Below are 20,207 nucleotides of genomic sequence, written 5' to 3'. Positions count from 1 at the left end.
TGGACGCAGGGGAGCAGAAGGTTAACTGCGTCTGGTCGCAGGCCACAGAAGGAAAAACTGCGTCTCTGTCTTAAGATATTCTGTTGATTGAATTTCTCTGTTGATAAGGTGTTCTGGGTTACTTCTGTTATTGCTGATCTGATATCTGTAGTGCACTGTAACTGTTATGTACTTGTTGATCATCTGATGCTTTATGAAAAGAAGTAGGGGGTTGTAGCTCCCTTCCAGGAGTAGACTGGAAAACGAGAGAGAGAGAGAGTTGTCGCTCTCTGCAGGTTGCAGCCTGCGTACTGGTAAAGGACTGCACCAGTACAAAATCATTGTAAAAGAAGTTTCTAATTTGAAAGAAGATAGAGACATATTGCAGCAGGTGGTTTTCACCCACATTGGGTTTCCACCTTACATCTTGTGTTCTTTGGTGTGACTTTCTGTTTTTCTTTGTTCATGCTCATCATTTTATGGTACTGACATGAAAAAATAATTCAAAGATCAAATAAGGAAGATTTATTAAATTGCTAGATAATACTGATTCACTTTGCTTTGTTGTAATTGACTGAGGTATCAACTGTGAACTCTGTAACAAATCGTCCTATAACCCAATCAAGCCAATGGTCCAAAACGCTCACAATATTATCTTCAGAGACTTCCAACCTCTGCACTAGCTCCGGAGTCCACACTATTGGACTGTCAAGCCACCACCTTCCTTAGCAGTTTTCCAATTTAGCTATCCACTTGTATAGTTCAATTAGTTTTGTCTTGATGGGCCCTAACCCAGGTTCAACATTCATTAGAAAAACAAATCCCTACACTAGTTTCCCTTTCATCATTAATCCATGGAGCGTAAACTGAAGTCCCACCTAAAGCAGTAAGGTGGGAAGCAAGAACCAAGTTTCCACGCCCAGAAATGGTAGTGATGTCATTTGATACCATAATCCTTCCTTCGTGCAGGTTGATAAGCCTTTTAGAGCTTATCGATATACTCCTCTTAATCATCCTTTAGACCTCCATGAAGGTCTACGACTATCCCTCACATACCCTAGATAGGTGGATTAGACACTTATGCACCTCTATAATTAATCTTACTTCTGTATTTACCTAGATTATCTTAATTATCTGATGACTTCAAGATGCATTAAGAGGATCTTCGCGTAAACATATACTCTTAACTTGCATTCATATAACAAGGCAAAGCATATGGATTCACACATCAATACAACAATTAAATATAAACCCAATCTTCATCATAACATAATCATATGCATTTATAGCAGAAGTAAAATAGATCATACACAGATAATTCCAGAATAATTCTCTTTATTTATGCTTTAAATATTCTTTACAGACTCTAACTGCCATACACACACAGTTGTAGGTGTCTACGCACTTAGCTGCAAAATTCTACCCCAGGCCTCTGCACACATAGCTGTAGAGCTTCTTTCACTTGTACCTCCCAGCTCCACTTGTATCACTGAAACTTCGGCGACACATTGTATCACCGCCTACTTGACTGGCTCCGTTTCTCATCCTATGCTATCTGCCTTGATTTGCTGCTGTGCTTCCTGCAGGTTCTCCATCTTTCCTTCAATGGTGGCCATGAGCACATAGGCTCCATCTAGCCAAGGCCCCAATCTAGCCTTCAGTACTACCTCCCTGTGCTGTGTTCCATCCACCTGTTCCTTTAGTGCCTTTCTTTCCTGCAGCTTTGCCAACCTCTGTGTGATGTTGATAGTGCATGCCATCACTCTGACCTCGTTTTACCTCTACAACAATTACCTCACCTCAGTCTATAATCTCTACAGGTTGGAATCTTCCTACAGACTACTAACTACTTCGAGTGAATGCTTGAAGAGCGTAGTGCAGTTCTGGACTGCGGCAACTACTGTTGCAACTGCATCCTTTATAGCGGCCTCACGTTGTTATTTGACCTCTGGTGGAGTTGAAGGCTGGGCCTTCAACTCAAGCTCTGTAATTTTAAGGTTTATTTTAAATTGAATGTTATCCAACTTTTTCTTGGCATCATGCACACCTGCAGTGAGCTTATGAACTTTGGCGTCCACTGGCGCTTCTTCTGGGATATGCAGCTTTGGAATGGTTCTGCATGCTTCAGTTATCATGGCTGTGGTTCGCTCTTGTTATCCTAAATCTTCTTAAAGGAATTGATTATAGGAGTCTTATCTATGAACATATGTGCATTGTTGACCTTTTTTTCACTGATCACATTCAGAGTGCGCTGCTCTCAGGCCCAATGTTCCTCAATCACACTGTCTTGTACAGTATGAAGGGCTTCATTTGGAAGCACGGCCAAGTTCAACCCAAACTTTTTAAGAGTGCTGACAGTAGTCCTGTCAAATTTCACTTCAGCAGGAAAAGCTCCATCCGGTAGCATGATAGCCTAGGGATTGAAAGAGCGAAGCATCTCTACTACTTCAGAGGTTCCTGGCGCTAAACTAGTCAACACCGTGTAGCCCCACCCTACACCGGTCTATAGTGAGTAGCCTGGACATACAACTCGCACAAACTCATATGAATGGTGACCAAGGATTGTGTCTATTGCTGCTCAAAATATTGTAGCAGTTCCATAGTTGTGTCCCTTACTATTTCCCCGATGGCGTTCAAATCACCTTTTATCAAGGTGATTGGGTCTAGTGTTGATTTACTGGCCTTGGACTTCTTCCATGGCCCTTATTTTTCCGGCTCCCATGTGCACTTTATCCAGAACAGAGTACTCTCCTGGTCTCTAACACCCTATTCTAATTGTTGCTCGTCATCCTCTATCTGTGACGAAGGGGACCTATGACCTTTTTCAGAGTTGCACTCTTCCTCCCCTTCCCTCTCTGTGGCCTTCTCCTTTGCAGTGCGGTCTACTCTGGATTTTTCCTTAGCCTCATTTTTCCTCCATTCAGCCAACTACTGCATCTTCAACTAGGCCTCTTCCTTTGTATGCTTTCCTTTGGACTTGTTGGACCCAGCTAAAAAATCAGAGGTTGTGTGCCACTCTCCTAGACACCGCTCAAGGATCAGTGTGATTGCATCGTCTGTCGCAAGGTATGGGAGATCATGCCAGTTTTTCTCAGGGTCCTTGAATGCCCACATGGAGACATAGTGGAATTTCACTTTGAAATCCACATGGCCTGAGAACTGCTTGAATATAGCTGGGGATAGCTGCGTCTTATGATTTATCATGGTGTGGATCCTTACTTCCATTGGCACCCAAAATATCTTACTATCCTTGACCCTTTTGGGGTCCTTTGTGGCCGAGAGTGAAGAGAACTTCGCTGCTTCTAAAAGATCCAATGTGATCACATGAAACTAACTATCCTCCAGTAATTCCCATGCGACTAGTACGATTGACAGCAGAAGCCATGCGTAATGGAAGGTCTTACTCTGGTCTTGTGCTTCTCTACAGTTCGCAAGGAAATCACTGCAGAGTTAGTGTGCCCAATTGAATTGTACGCAGGTGTCATTAAACTTCCTGAGATATATGCATATCCTTGTTTCATCCTTCTGCTTTTTTTCCTGAACTACTATTGGGCTCATGTAATCAAACACTTCTACTGGTTCAATAATACCCGCTACAAGCATTTTATCGAATTCTAAGCAGACCCTTTCTTTATACTTTAGATTAAGGCGGTAATGCCTTTGCTTGATCGGCTTTGCGTCTAGTTTCAACGTAATTTTCATAACTCCTAAGTCCCCTATTATCCCCTCTAGGTCTGGCAACTTCGTAGGGAACAATTCTTGGTATTCGCAGAGAAATTCAGCAACCTTATCTACTGTTGCATCATCACAGTAGTCCCCAATCTTTGTAAATTTCGGCTCCATCTTTGTTCCAATGTTCACTTGTCTTGTTTTTAACGGTGTGGTGATATCTGGATTTTCAAATTGCGGTCGTTCAACTTCGCGGTGACCTTCAGTCTATAGGATATTAATGTTCCTTGGGTCCTCGTCCTCTTCTTCGGTAGTCACATTGTAGCACTCCAGCACGTGGCATAGTTGGGCTATCCAATCCAGTTGAATTAAGTCCAAGGGATCCTACATACTCTGAAGATTTCTTCCTTGACTTCCTACAATGCCTCGTAAATACTTTCAAACCCATCCTCAAAGCTAAATGTCATCAATAATCCCTGTTGCAAAACGTCCCATTCTTCAGTGCCATGGCAGAGCTCTATTTCCAAGTACTGGTTCATCGATATTACATCCAAAGTATGAAAAAACAGATGCACCCATTCAAGGTGAGGCTTCACTTCATAAACCTTAGTCCATTTGGCCAAGTGATCACATGGGTCATTCCTTCCATCATCTTTCTCTGTTAGCTGAACTTGTGGGTGACCAAAATGAAATCTCATCATCTTTTTGTACATGCACCAATCATCAAAAATATCTTTGTGCATACCCCACCATCTCGTAGGCGTAGCACGCAACGCCCAATCTAAGGCCTAGAAGTGATGCTTCTCTCGCACTTCCCTTTCGAATGCATCCAAAAATTTATCGAAATATGTTAAACCATCATAACAGGGTAGAATCCTTACCTCCGATGATACACAACACAGTGAGTTAGTCATCATATTAATGCATAGCATATATACTTCATGTAGTCGACTCTGCAAGTGCTCCAAATCCTTAACTGAATCTGATGTGCGAGAACTTTCATGGTCCCAGGCAATGCATCCATTAGCTGTAAGATTCATCCAATCCTGATCTCGCGTCATTATCTTATAAATCTGGTTAAAATCATCATCGCTTTCATAATCACGGACTGGTTTAGTATAATGTAGTCCCTCTGCAAGGCCTAGGGGCACTACTACGTGGAGAGCTTTCTTCCCAAATATAATGTTCCACTTCTTCAAATTGATTACCCCATTCATGTTAGTACCCAAATCGATCCCAAGGAGCACAGGGTAGGGATTGCTGTCATCCACAATCTCTATCACTTCAAAATCAGCCAATGTGTGTGCACCCTCAATATCAACTATGAGTCCCTGCAATGTTCCCATGGGGATGATTTTCTGTTGATTTTCCATTCTTAACTGAATCAGAGACCACTGCAGCATAGGTCTCCCAATCCTCTCCCATGTTTTTTTAGGAAAAACATTTGTGTTTGACCCAAAATCTAGAATAACTTGATCCATCTCATATTCTCTTATATGCGCAGTAAGCCTCATCTCACGCCCCGTCTTGCCTTATGCTTACCAATCTTCCGACTATGCGCAGTTCGTCAGGAGCATTTTCTTTTCTAGTGCACTTATTTATCAGCTCCTGTAGTCCTTTCATAGCCTTGCTATCATGAAACAACTTCATAAATGTCTCTAAGAAAGTAGTAAGCATGGAAGGGTCCATCTCTTTAGCTGGATTATCCTAACTTCCTAAGGTAGAGGCCTCAACAAAGCTTTTCTTTTCTTCCATAAATGTTTCCCTTGCGTGATCTATATCAAATAAGATCTCCTTTTCTAGTGCTTTGCAGAACCATTCGCCTTCTTCAGGTTGTTTCCACTTATCTTCACTAGTCGTCATTCCACTCTGTAGCATAATATTTACCTTAGGATCCTCCTTGTAAGGTTCAGACCTCATCATCTGCAGGTTATCAGTTGGATGTGTAGGTTGTGCCCCATTTTCACGTAGCTAATAATACAGGGAAATCCTTTATCACATGGTCAAAATGAGTACAATATCAGCATGATAGACATGTAGGATTCATGCATTCTCACAAGTTGTGCCCCGGCTCTCCACATTTGTAACAAATAACCTATCCCTGACCTCAACCAGGTCCTCCTCCACCTCGGCCTCACCCGCGCCCTTGATATTAGCCTTGCATTCCCCCAAGGCCTTGGTCCGGAGGCCGAGATTCTGCCTACACCCTATATGCGGGCATTTTATACATCATTAGCTCATAACTATGGAAATTAGGCTCATCATGACCCACTGATGGACAGAAGTTATAGAAGAAATTTTGCAGTGTCTGTACAAATTTCTGCAACAAATGACAATTGTCTATCACATGTTTTCCAGCTACCTAACAGATAGTACACCATAGCGCAGGTCCTGTACTTGGCCCTACTTTAGATTCCATCCTTTAAGGCATATTCCCCCTTGCTACAACATAATTCGTGAAGACTGGACAATGATCTTTGTTATGCCCCTAACTTTTGTACTCCAGGCACCAAACTTCTTCGCGCACCTCTAGCCGAACTGTTCTATCTTTCTTCAGACTTTGAAATTATAGGCATAGGTTCTGCAACTACGCGTGAATATGATGAACTCCTAAACTAACATCTTGCATCGATATTTTGTGCAATCTGATTGCAATCTCCAAGGCTTCTGTCTGGGTTCCAATTTTTTGTTGTGACAAAGAAAACCTTAGATGAGGTAGGAGCGAAGCCACAAACCATTCGTGGTGCTGCCCATCCGTAAGATTCATGTTGGCTTCACAAATTGTGCACTTCAAAGTCTAATCCAAATCCCAAGGTTTGTCGCCAGGCTTCATCATGATCTCCTTGAATCGCACAATTGATTGAGCTTCAGATTTGGGCTTGTTGAATTCCTTATTCAACACGGTTTGAATATTTGCTAATGAATCCATCGAATTATCAATGTGGTACTTAATGTACCATGTTAGTGCGCGTTCTTGTAAAGAAGTAACCAATGTTTCTTTCTTCATCTAATCATCTGTCATACCCTGAGATTCCTATAGGGCCTTCGCAATGAACTAAAATTGGTCTCGGTCCTCAGCTCCCAACCCCTTAAACCCAGACAATTTTATTAAATTCACCATATTGGATGGTGGTGGAGGTAGCGGTGGTGTGGGTGAATATGTATGCGGTGAAGGTGAAGATGAAGGTGGTGTGGGTGAATGGGGTATTCGTGGGAACCCTTCTCTTATCAGTTGAACAACGCTCTATAGAGAATCATGTGTTGCTTCCTCGTCGTGACTTAGAGGAGGGCCAATCAGTGAGCTATATTCAAGGCCTGCTTTCCCTTTATCCCTGAAGATCTTTCCACTTCACATAGCTCCAAACATCAAGGTATCTGCATAACCGACTTTTCTCACAAGAGGATATTAATTCAAGTATTTAAAGACCTCAAATACTTACCTCGCGGTCCCTTGAAGAAGCGGCGATCTGCTTCTCTGTAACTAATTGAAGTATCGATTGCGATCTCTCTCATGAATCCTCCTATGATACGATTGAGCCAATGATCAAAAGCACATGCGATCTTATCTTTAGAGGCTTCTAATCTTTGCACTAACTCTAGTGTCCAGACTATTGGACAGTCAAGCCTCCACCTTCCGTGACTGTCTACCAATTTCGCGATCCACTCGCATAATTTGACCGGGAAGGAAAACAAGAAGATTTCATGTATCTCTATGTATAGATATTTTTCCAAGCACTATTCTTTCATCAATTGCAGATTCTTATTTTCTTGCGTCGCGAATTCATGGATCCTTCTATCGAACCAGTCTTCGATCTCCTTCTTAGTTGGATTCCAGTGATGCAACATCACACATCTCTTTATGCAGATCCAAGTCCCAGCAATGGAACCATTTGTTGGGTTGATGGGCCCTGACCCAGGTTGAGTGTTAATTAGCCAAGAAAATCCCTACACTACTAGCCCTTTCAGCATCAATCCGCAGAGTGCGGAATGAAGTCTCACCCAAAACAATATGGGGGGATGCAGGAACCAAGTTTCCACATCCAGAGATGGTAGTGATGTCATTTTATACCCTAAGCCTTCCTTCATGTAGGTTGATAAGCCTTTTAGATCTTATCAATATACTCCTCTTAGTTGTCCTCTAGACCTCTGCAAAGGTCTACGACTATCCCTCGCATACCCTAGATAAGTGGATCAGACACTTACATGCCTCTATAATTACTCTTACTTCTGTATTTAACTAGATTATCTTAAGTGTCTGATGACTTCAACACAAATTAATAGGATCTTCCCATAAACGGATATTCTTACTTGCATTCATATAACAAGTAAAAGCATATGGATTTGTGTTATATACCTAGGGGAGATAATATGGGGTACCAAGGGAGGTACCCAAGGTAATAATGTAATAATGGGAAGGGCCATAGTAATAAATAAGGTGGTTAACCCATATCATGTAAGGAACCACAAATAGTTAATAATAATGTAACGGTCCCATGGTATTAGTTGATGGTATGAGGGAACCATGGTAATGACCCATGGTATTGTATGTATGAGGCCTATATAGAGGCTAGAGACTCCACATGGAGAGAGTCAAGGATTATTGTATGAACATGCATATGGCTTGTGGAGTGTTCTCCTTCCTTAAGGAGTGAATGTATGGTGTTGCCCTACCATAAGGGTTGATATCAATAAAGTGAATCATTTCATATTATTTCTAGGTTATTTGCATTATCTTATATTTTCATATCAGATCTATAATATTTCCGGGTTAGATCTATAACAAGTGGTATCAGGGCTACAACAAGTGGTATCAGAGCACTTTCTTGGGCACAAAAGTGGAGATTTTTTTTTTTTAAATTTTTGTAGGATTTCGGGGTAGCGAGTTTGCAGATCAGATCTTTATGTTTTGGTGAAAGATCTGAAAATTATAATTGTAGATCTGTATTCTTTGTGAAAAAATAGCCGATTTAAAAAAAAAAATCGGTTGAATCGGAGTCCGGATGAAGGAGATATTGCTGATCTAAAAATCAGTGGGGTTGCAGACAATTTTTCAGGGCAGCGCGTTTGCGGCACAGATCTGGACGTCTTGGTGCACGATATACAAAATCTAATTGTAGATCTGGAATCTTTGTGAAAAAATACCTAATTTCAAAAAAAAAATCAGTTGAATCGGAGTCAGATGAGGGAGATATCGCTGATTTAAAATCAGCTCTTTTTGTAGAAATTTCGGTGACGATGGGAGAATTGCAACGCAGATATGGAATTCTAGTGCCTGTATCAGGATTTCTATCACATGAGCACATGCAGAATGATTGTTCCATTTCTGAAAACAGGTCATAATAAGGATTCTGAAAATATTGAAGAAACTGTGACAATTTCAAATTTTCGCCCAATAAGTGAATTTTTCTCAAACCCTCTTCATGGAAAAGCTATATTTTACAGGGAAAGATGATGGTCCTACTATTGAAGAATTCATACAGAGATACAAGTCCACACATGGGACACATCGGAAGATTCCAATGCTGATTAATATGAGAGATGAGGCTCAAAAATGGAATCTATCACTTGACTACAAGTAGTTGATCAAACTTTTAGATGCAGAATTTGAAAAAGTCTTTTTGGACAAATGGTCTCACGCTAGAAAAAAGGAGAATGAGACACATAAGGGGTTAATTGATACGGATGTCTCCTTATTGCAGGTTCATGGATTGATTCAGAAGGAGAAAATCATTGTTACCATAAATCCTAGTTGCAAGCATAATTTCATCAATGTTAATTTGGCAAAAAAATTGCAAGTCCCAACCAAACACATTGAAAATACACAGGTTGATGATGAGAATGTTCAAGTGTACAAGGATTTGAAGATTTCTATGGATAAGTATGTGTTGCATAGTGATTTTTATGCTTCAAATATGGATAACATAGATGTTGTTTTGGGATACCCTTGGATGGAATTAGTGGGTACTATCAATATTAATGTACAGAAGAAATTCCTGAAGCTTTGGTATAAAAAGAAGAAAATTACATTACAGGATATTTCCATTAATAAACAGGTAGAGTGCAAAGAGGCTGAAGTAGAAGATGTTCCAGGGTCTGACATATTAGATGATGAGCTAACGATGATAGACAATCAAACACAAACAGAGGCGGAACCAGAAAAGGTTACAGGTGCTGATACATCAGAGGAGGACTCAGTGGTTGAAGTCATATTGGAAAATAAGACAGCACAATAGGCACCACAACAGGGTGAATTAAAGAAAAAGACACTGTGGGTTACAACTTCAACATATCATCACCCACATCACCCTGCAAGAAAACAATCAACAAGATGGCAACCAACTAGCCACAAGGACAACAACCCTCGTATGATGGATTGCAAGGAGCCTAGATCCACCTATTACACATCAACACAGAAGAGCTGCCATGGTCAACTTCCATCTCAAGCGAGCGAGGCACCAGCGCGATCGAGGGTTCACCTTTCTCTTGGATGGCTAGATGCACGTGCATGGTACTAGTGGACTACTCTTTTGAGTAGATCTTATTATTTGTGTTCTTCCCATGTTTCGGGGACAAACATGCTTAGGGGGGTGGAATGTTATATACCTAGGGGGGATAATATGGGGTACCAAGGGAGGTACCCAAGGTAATAATGTAATAATGGGATGGGCCATAGTAATAAATAAGGTGGTTAACCTATATCATGTAAGGAACCACAAATAGTTAATAATATTGTAATGGGCCCATGGTATTAGTTGATGGTATGAGGGAACCATGGTAATGACCCATGGTATGTATGAGGCCTATATAGAGGCTAGAGACTCCACATGGAGAGAGTCAAGGATTATTGTATGAATATGCATATGGCTTGTGGAGTGTTCTCCTTCCTTAAGCAGTGAATGTATGGTGTTGCCCTACCATAAGGGTTGATATCAATAAAGTGAATCATTTCATATTATTTCTGGGTTATTTGCATTATCTTATATTTTCATATCAGACCTATAATATTTCCGGGTCACATCTATAACAATTTGCGCATCAATACATCATTAAAACATAAACTCATTATTCATCATAACATAATCATATGCATTTATAACAGAAGTAAAATAGATCATACACAGGTAATTCCAAAATAATTCTCTTTATTTATGCTTCATATATTCTTTACAGACTCTAACTACCTTGAGCACATAGCTGCAAGGGTCCACAGACTCAACTGTGGGCTTCTACCCTAGGCCTCTGCACACACAGCTGCAGCGCCTCTTTCCTATGATAATATTCTTTGCTCTTAGCTCTCACAAACTTAACACATTCATCAATGACTCAAAACATATCAAGACTGAACTGCCTTAGACTCTTCTAAGACTTCCCTTTTTATACAATCCCATGGTCCGTGGACCATGGGTGGATCTCTTAAAGTTGACACAAGTTACATAAAAGAAGGGCGGAAGCCCTTGATGACTCTTTACATCTTCATGCTCCGTAGCCACAAAATGTGGAGACTTTACACTTCTTATACATAAACTTGAGCTTTCTGCCCCAAAAATTAGGCTTTTAACCCCAAAATTGACCCTAGGGGACCCGTTCCCAACAGGCCCTTGTGGTATCAATCTGTGGAGCAAGGAATGAAGTCTCACCCGAAGAAGTATGGGGAGATGAAGGAACCAATTTTTTGCACCCGAAGATGGTAGTGATGTCGTTTTATACCCTAAACGTTCCTTCGCGCAGGTTGATAAGCCTTTTAGAGCTTATCGATATACTCCTCTTAGCTATCATCTAGACCTCCACGAAGGTCTACGAATGTCCCTCACATACCCTAGACAGGTGGATCAAACACTTACACACCTCTATAATTACTCTTACTTCTGTATTTCCCAAGATTAGCTTAAGTATCTGATAACTTCAACATGCATTAAGATGATATTCACGTAAACAGATATTCTTATTTGCATTCATATAACAAAGCAAATCATATGGATTCGAGCATCAATACACCATTAAGATATAAACCCAGTGTTGATCATAACATAATAATATGAATTTATAACAAAATTAAAATAGATCATACACAATAATTCCAAAATAATTCTCTTTATTTATGCTTGAGATCTTCTTTACAGAAGCTAACCGCCCTAGGCACACAGCTACAGGGGTCAGTGCACTCAGCTGCGGACTTATACCCTAGGCCTCTATGCACACAGCTGTAGAGCCTCTTTCCTATGCTAAGATTTTTCGATCTTGGCTCTCACAGACCCATTACATTCATCAATGACTCAAAACACATCAAGATTGAAGTGCCTTAGACTCTTCTAAGACTTCCCTTTTTATACAATCACATGGTCCAAGGACCATGGGTGGATCTATTAAACTTGACACAAGTTACCTAAAAGAAGGGAGGAATCCCTTGATGAATTTTTACATATTCATGCTCTGTGGCCACAAAATGCGGAGAATTTACACTTCTTATACAAAAACATGGGCTTTCTACCCCAAAACATGGGATTTTAACCCTAAAAGTGACCCTAGGGCACCTATTCCCAATAATCAGGAAGGTGCAGAAGAAAAGTTCGTGTATTTCTGTGTACAAATATGTCTCGATCCATTACTTTCTTGTCATGCACGGATTTTTGTTTTTTTACGCCGCGAATTCATGGATATTCATATCTAATTATTTCTCAATTTCCTTTTTGGTCAGATTCCAATGGTGCGAAAGCACACATCTCTTTATGCACATCCTAGTCCTAGAAAAATAACCATTTGTTGGCTTAATGGGTCGTGACCCAAGTTGAGAGTTACTTGCACCAAATAAAACCCTACACTGCTTTCCCTTTCAGCATCAATCTGTGTAGCAGAGGCTGAAGTCTCACCTGAAGTGGTATGGGGGGATGTTGGAACCAAGTTTCTGCATCCAGAGATGAGCATGATGTCTTTTGATGCCCAAGATCTGCCTCCACGTAGGTCTATAAGCCCTTAGGGCTTGGTACTACAATTCCCTTCGAATGTCCTTTAAACCTTTGCGAAGGTCTATGACTGGCTTTTGCAAACCCTGAATAGATGAATTAGCTACTTACGCAACTTATATTACTCTTAGATTAGTATGTACTAAGATCTACCGAAGTATTCAATAAACATAACAAAAAGTGTTATTTTCTTCGCATAATCACTTCAAATTAATTGCGTTCAGTTAATAAGATGGATCCAGTAAAGTTCTACATCAATACATTGTTATTTCATAAAGACATTATTCATTACAGCGTATATCACAATCATAAAGATTAGAGAGAAACACATAAAACATGTGAATTTTCCAAATAGTCTTCTTTATTGCTATTTAGTATAAGGTGATAGACTCAAAAGTCCCTGCACGCTGAGGTGTAGGGGGCTGCACACTTAGCTACGGACTCTACTCTAGGCCTCTGCGCACTGAGCTACACAACCTTTTACTCATTTAAAACTTACTTCCGTGCGCTAACTCTCTAGACTTGGTCCATCATACCCATAGACAAAGACATAGATCTCCCTTAGACTCTCTAAGATACACCTATTTATACAATCCCATGGTTCGTGGACTATAAGTAGATATTCCAATACCGACTCAAGTTTACATAAATGAGGGTAAAAACCCTTTTTGACTCTTAACTAACTACTTGCTCTACATCCACAATTTGTGGATAATTTTCATCTTTTTACATCAAAACTTGGGAATTTTCCCCAAAATTGACCTAGGAGACCCCATCCCAAAACCTCATCATGAATTGTTACTAGGAATGAATACTCTTATGTCATATAAATGGTTCTCTCTACTTTGTAGTTTATAAATGTGGTATTATCACAACGTAGTTTATGTTAGCACTTAATATAAATTCTTATTGATTAAATATAACACTTATGGATTGTTCCATTCTTATATGTGGCATTTATCCACATTCCACGAATGGTAGGTGTAGCCTAGAAATCCAATGGTTATGAATATTCAGTGTTTGATAAAGGATGTGGATTATTTTAGGGTTTTGAATGATTTTATTAACCTTGTTCTGCATGTATTTCTCATTATTTTTTCACCAATTTCTTTCATTGGTTATGTGACTCTACAACTAGGGAATTTTCGATAACCCTAGCTGACGATTTTACACAACTATCCATCATTAATACATTGACCTCTTTCCAATAGATAGAGTCACTTCGACAAGGTAGGTCCATCTCTAATCTTATCTTGTGGAATTTGATGGCTCTTCTTTGGAATTTAGAGCTTATATATAAAATGATGTTTTCAATGTTTGATGCTTGCATAATCGGTGGTTACAGGTTTGTAGATGTTTCCATTTGTGTTACAGAGTCCTTATGAGATTTTCCTCACGAAACCCTATTCAGAGATTATTTCTTCTCTTCAATCTTAGGTCAGTATTCCAATATAGTGTAACCATACAACGTTTAAGGTAATTTCACATAGTTTTTACCCATTCTAGTGATTTGTCTCTTTCCAACATTTCTTTTTCTTAGTGTTGTCATGTTGAGCACAATTATGTTCATTTTTGGAAGGTCTCTTAGGATTTGCCTTTGACACTCGAAGATATGAATAATTCTTAAGTTAGCTCTACTACTTACAAATACTAGCGTAGTTCTCTTTTCGTACTCTATAAGGATTTCCATAGGTTACCATGATATCATTAATGGTTGCATTTTCGACCTGATCATTTCTTATTTTCGTTTTTAGTTGTTCCAGGTGATCACTTGACTTATAAATATTGTTCTGGAATCCAAATAGTGTAATAAAACTTTGACTTATATTAATTTGTTTATGTCTTAGCAAGATATTTCAATCTGCATATTTTTTTTTAACAAATTAAGGGTTAAAAACCTCAAGGTTTTCACAACCCATGTTATCCATTGTTGATGTATATAATATGTACAACATTTGGGGTTTAAGTAATATAGATATAGATATAAATAAAGAGAAACCCTCATGCGTTCCATACCTTTTTATGGTTCTTCCTTCTGTAATAGATGATATGACTCTTTCTGTAATGATGGTTTGGGATTTTGGATTTTTAAACAGATTTCTTGATCTGTCTTTATGAAAATTTTGTTTTCAACCAAGTAGTTTATAGCAAATTCCTTGCTATGTTTTTTGCTTTCTCTGAAACTGTTATATGGTGTTTTCGTAGCTTATTAAAATATGGAATTCACTCGACACTATCATGGATTATGTTTCTTCTTTTCCTTAGTTATAATTTGTACTCTGTTATAATCTTCACTATTAATTTTTCCATGCTAAATTTGTATAGTATAATTTGAGTTGACAAATGAGTCATTACTCGAAATTCATCTTTTTAATGCATGGTTTTCTTTTGTAGGCCATGACTTCATAGCACTTTCTTCGTCTACTTCATAGGGAATTCTTGTTCAAATTTATTAAAACAAATCCTTCGATTTTTGTAACTATTTATATTTACATTGTATTGATTTATTTTAATACCCTGAAACTTATTCCAATGTGTTTTGACTTACAAGTGCAAAAACCACCTCAACTATAATGCATTAGGAATTTTTTTTTTCTTATTTGATGAAATGCAAATTCTTCTTACTCAGTCTTCTTACCAGGTCGATGGTCTTATTCTTGGAAATTCCTATGTTTATGTTATCCATTACAGATTGTGTGATTCTACAGGAGTTCGTCTTGTAGAGATTATAGATTTCTTTAAAATTTACCCTTATTCAGGAGTTATTACTATAAACATAAGTCTTTTATTATACCATGAATACCATATTTCCTTTGGTTAAGGGTTTTATTAGAAAACTTGATTTTAATTTCACATACTATGCATAAGTCTTCGACTCAATATATCTTAATTTAAACTCATAGTTTGATGCTATACTCTATATACTATGTAATTGATTTTTTTAGAATACAAGTTAATATGAATTTATCCAGTTCGACTGTAAACTTGATGTTTTTATGAGCAAAAGATTCAAATACTCATTTGATAATTCTAATTTCTTTATTCGTAATAATAATGTTTTAAAAGGGTTTCTCTTACAGATATATACCTACATATATAATATTATTATGTTATTTATTTTACTTTCACATAATAGAAGCATTTTCTCAACTATTTTCCTTTCTAATAATATTCCATGATATTTATCACACTAATATTTTTATTTTCTTACTTCTATTCAAGCATGTAGTAGTATCTATATTGTATAGTCAACTAATCTTAGAACAAGGGAGTCACATCTCTTTCTTTCTGTGTACACTTTTTTGCAAACAATATGTAGAATACAAAGATTAAAAAAAAATTATTATTTTAATTTACAACCATATACTACTTTCCAAATTTGCATTGGTTTTATTTTAGAATGCTACTATTTCTACAAAATTCTTTATCTAAAATTAATTTCCAGTTATCATTGACTAGTTATTCTTTTTTATACATATTTTTGTTTCCACAAATAAAATCATTATCCATAGCATGGACCATAATAGGGTACAAAGTAGAGATATATATTTTATCTGCACAATATGTCAATTTTTCTTTGTCAATAACAATTTTTTTTTCTGAAAATTAAAAGTGAAGTACTTGGATCCTCCCAACCTTGACATAGTAACCAAACAATGTCTCCCCAAGAAACTTAGGCGGGTATTATTTTGTCTCCTTTCTTTTTGCTTCTCTTCAATCTTTATTTTTTCCTCTCTGGAATATAATAAGACAAAATCCAAAAAGAAAAGAATTTTTATCCTCATCCATATACCACCCTTTTGGTGGTTAATAACTGCCTCCACCTCATCAACTGGTGGCATGTATTTATCTACTCATTTATGAGCTCTTGTTTCCCACTCTTGAAAACAACTCCCTTTCTTTTAGGAAATAATTAATTGGACAGTATCATATTTCCTCAATTAAATATAAGCATCATTTTTAAATAACATACTTCAAATAATTGGTATATAATTTAATCTATCTCTTGTAGGTCTTCAAAGAAGGGGTAAAATTTCAGGTCTAGTTTGTGGTCCTAAGACAAAATCTTGTTGTTATAGAAGTTTATGAAATGAGTTGTTTGATGAGTATATGCACTTCCTCTATAAGAACCATAAGTATCGAAGTAATGAAAAACATATTTTAAATGGGAAAAAAGAGACTATATTAAAACAAGGGAGAATGACACCTTGTCAATGGAAATTGCTATACAATAAAATTAACCATCAAGCTATGGATTGAAAAATCATTTATGTATCATACATGAAATGTTTGGAATATTTTGTATTTTATTGCGTTTTGTTCACTATACTAATTGACAAGCATTTTTGTAATATCTTTAATTTATGCTTCACCTTGAGGGTCATGATCATGAAGTTAGTAATAATTAGGTGATTCCACAACGAATGAAAAGTTATCACTTACAATTCAGTAGGATATCCTGCAATGAACACTTGAATTTTTTCATTTGTTTGATACAATTCACATCAATTAGAATGTAATAGAAATTTTATGGTGAATCTTAGATGGAAGGAGTGACAAAGAAAAGCTTGTCAAGATCTTTTATGACATTAAGGAGGCCAATCATGCATTGCAAAGTGTGATTCGTTCAAAGAACAGTGGATAGTAAAATATAAGTGCCATGTCGTGGTTATTGATAGAGAAACAAAGTAAGGATGTAAAATAGGTTATTGAAAAAAATAAATTTCCCACTAGATTTTCTTCAAACATAAAGAATATCCTAACAAAGAAAGGTGAATTCAGTTGGGTAAAAAGTCATCATTGGCATACCTTGATTAAGGTTTGGTGTATATATTTGGATATTGGTGAAACATCTTATTATTTTTTTTTCTAATAATTTAGGAATAAATAATGAAAAATCATTTTTTTGTTACAATATGTTTTACCTCTATCTCTCACAGACAACTTTGACAATAATGTCAAACAAGTTATATATCAACTTTGAAAATACACAAGGTAAGTGGTGATTTATATGAAAAGTATAATTTAATTTGATGAGTTTGTCACACAACTTATATTTGACTCCATGTGTTTTACTTATAATATACTTATATATACGTTTTTTTTAAACATGTGTTTTGATTCCATTAATTGTAGCTCATTGTCATCTATAGAAATAAATAAAGAAGAAATATTGTATTAGAGGATACAAATTCCTCGCCTAATGTGTGAAATGAAAAAGTATCTACCTTCGAATTTTTTCAATGCACAATAACATTACCTCATACACCTAGTTGAGGATATCGAAAAGTGTGGACATATACATGCAAGGAATGTGGATGGTTAAGAGGCATTTGAAATAATTGAAGGCTTTGGCTAGACAAAGAGCATGTCCTAACAGTTATATGATAGAGGTATATATGGTCTCTCAAACCATAGTTTATATTATTCAATATATTCATAAATTCATTGCAAGTATTAATGTGGATGACATTTGGGATGCCAACTCCATCAACAAATTTGAAGGGTAGCACGAAAAGTAGAATGAGGAATGTGACATGTAAGTAGATGGTGGAGATTTATAACATATTTGAATTTTTTTCTTTATGTATATTGTGCATTTTTAATTTTTAGTCTTCCTTCGTAATCCATTATTATGAAGGTATACCATGGAAACTAATTATATGTGAGTTGTTTTATTTTACTATAGCTAGATGGGGATGGGATGTAATGCATTTATACATTTCAAACAATCTATATTGGATGAATGTATGGATTAAATGATGTAAACAATCTAATGATGGTAACTTATCATGGCATGGTGTGGTTACATTGGTAAGAAAATCTTAATGTGTAAGATATACCAATCTTAGAGGAAGGGAAAGAGATTTAGAAAATGGTCTAAAAGATAAATAGGCAAGCATATCCACCCATATATTTAGTTTTTTTTAGTATTATATTGATGTATATGGCATGTTTTTTTAATTGATTTGCATAATTTCCATCTAAAAAATATGTTTATCAATTGATAATGCATTTTTTATGTGCCTTGCATATTGCAGTTGACACATTACAAGGTGATGTGGTGAAATGGCCACAATTTTTTCATCAAAAAGTTAGATGAAACGATGAAAAATTATGATAGTGGGATTACTAAAATATTTCAAGTTAGTAATGTTTCCTCTAGAAGTTATAGACATCCAACAACCTCTAAAAGTCGATACTATAGGTATTTGGAGGATATATTTGAGTGTGAATTTAAGTCCTTCAAAATAGCTCTATTGGTTGTCAAATGGTATAGGCTACAAATGAATGAACATGATCCTAATATAACTATTATTGAGCATGCTAATGGATTTACCATGGTTAATACAAGGAGTATTAAAGAATGGTTAGAGCCCTATGTTCTTCCAAGCAAATTTGAACAAGTATTTTTCTTAGAGTTTCCACGTAGAGGGGGTTGGTCAAATGTTGTTAGATATGATCGAAGAGGAAGGTTGGTAAAGTATAATGTAGTGGAATAAAATGATATTGAAGAAGATGATGTTGTAAACGAGCAGATATTTCATGTGTCAGAGGAAGACATTGAAGAAGTTCAAGAAGATGTTAATAGAGACAATGTTCTAGATGAACATGATCTCGATAACGTACTATCACATGAACAACTTGAATAAGTCTAACCAAATGTAGGAGAAAATTTTTCTCATGATGATATAGATGATGATATGATTGAAAATGACGACATTTATTATGATGTTGATATGGACAATCCTTTCAACATCAATTTTAAACTCGGTTATGTAAATTCTGACTTGGATGAAGGATAAGAATAATGACATTGAAATGTTGAAATGTATGCAGAGGTATGTGTTTATATGTTTTCAATTGATTTGTCCTATTTCATTTATCTTAAATTTTTATTTTCTTAGTTTTTAACTATGCTTGATTCTTATGATGCTTCTTTCAAATATTTTATAGTAGATAAATTAGGTATTGGGGAATTGAGAGTGATGTGGCACGGGGGAATATGAGCTTCCACCTTATGGCCTTGTTAAGAAGAGAAGATATTATTCTTGAAACCAAAAGAATATCATCTAGGTTTATACGGTTAGCTCCAATTGGTCAAGTATCCATTGTCAAAGCACCTTAATTTTCTATTGAGAGGTCATAGGTTCAATTCTCTCGAAGCTCTCGGGGTCAGATAAATGTTCAATTCACTTAATATTTGGTAATAATTGGAAATCATGATTTAAATAATTGACTCCGCATTGAGGGGATTGTGATTGGGGCCAACGTTTTATTTAGTTTGTGCTTGGATGTATTGAAATTTGACATGGTTATAGTAGATGGATGTGTTTATGGTATGGGAAGGTTTAGAGATTCAAATAGGACTCACAAAAATAATTCAATAATTTAATGACAAAATTATAACATAAATGTCAAGGAGATGAAATCATTTATTATTTTTTACTACCCTTATCATGGTATGTATTTTTCCTCTAGAGTTATCTCGGTTAGTAAAGCAACCATCGTCAAAGCACCTTAATTTTCTATTGAGAGGTCACGGGTTAAATTCCCTCGAGACTCTTGGGGTTAGGTAAATTTTCAATTCACTTAACA

This window comes from Pinus tabuliformis, chromosome 8 (genome assembly GCF_031772625.1).
Source record: "Pinus tabuliformis cultivar Carrire ecotype Pingquan chromosome 8, CPIR1, whole genome shotgun sequence".
Taxonomy (NCBI): domain Eukaryota; kingdom Viridiplantae; phylum Streptophyta; class Pinopsida; order Pinales; family Pinaceae; genus Pinus; species Pinus tabuliformis.
Note: the sequence above shows the minus strand (reverse complement) of the source record.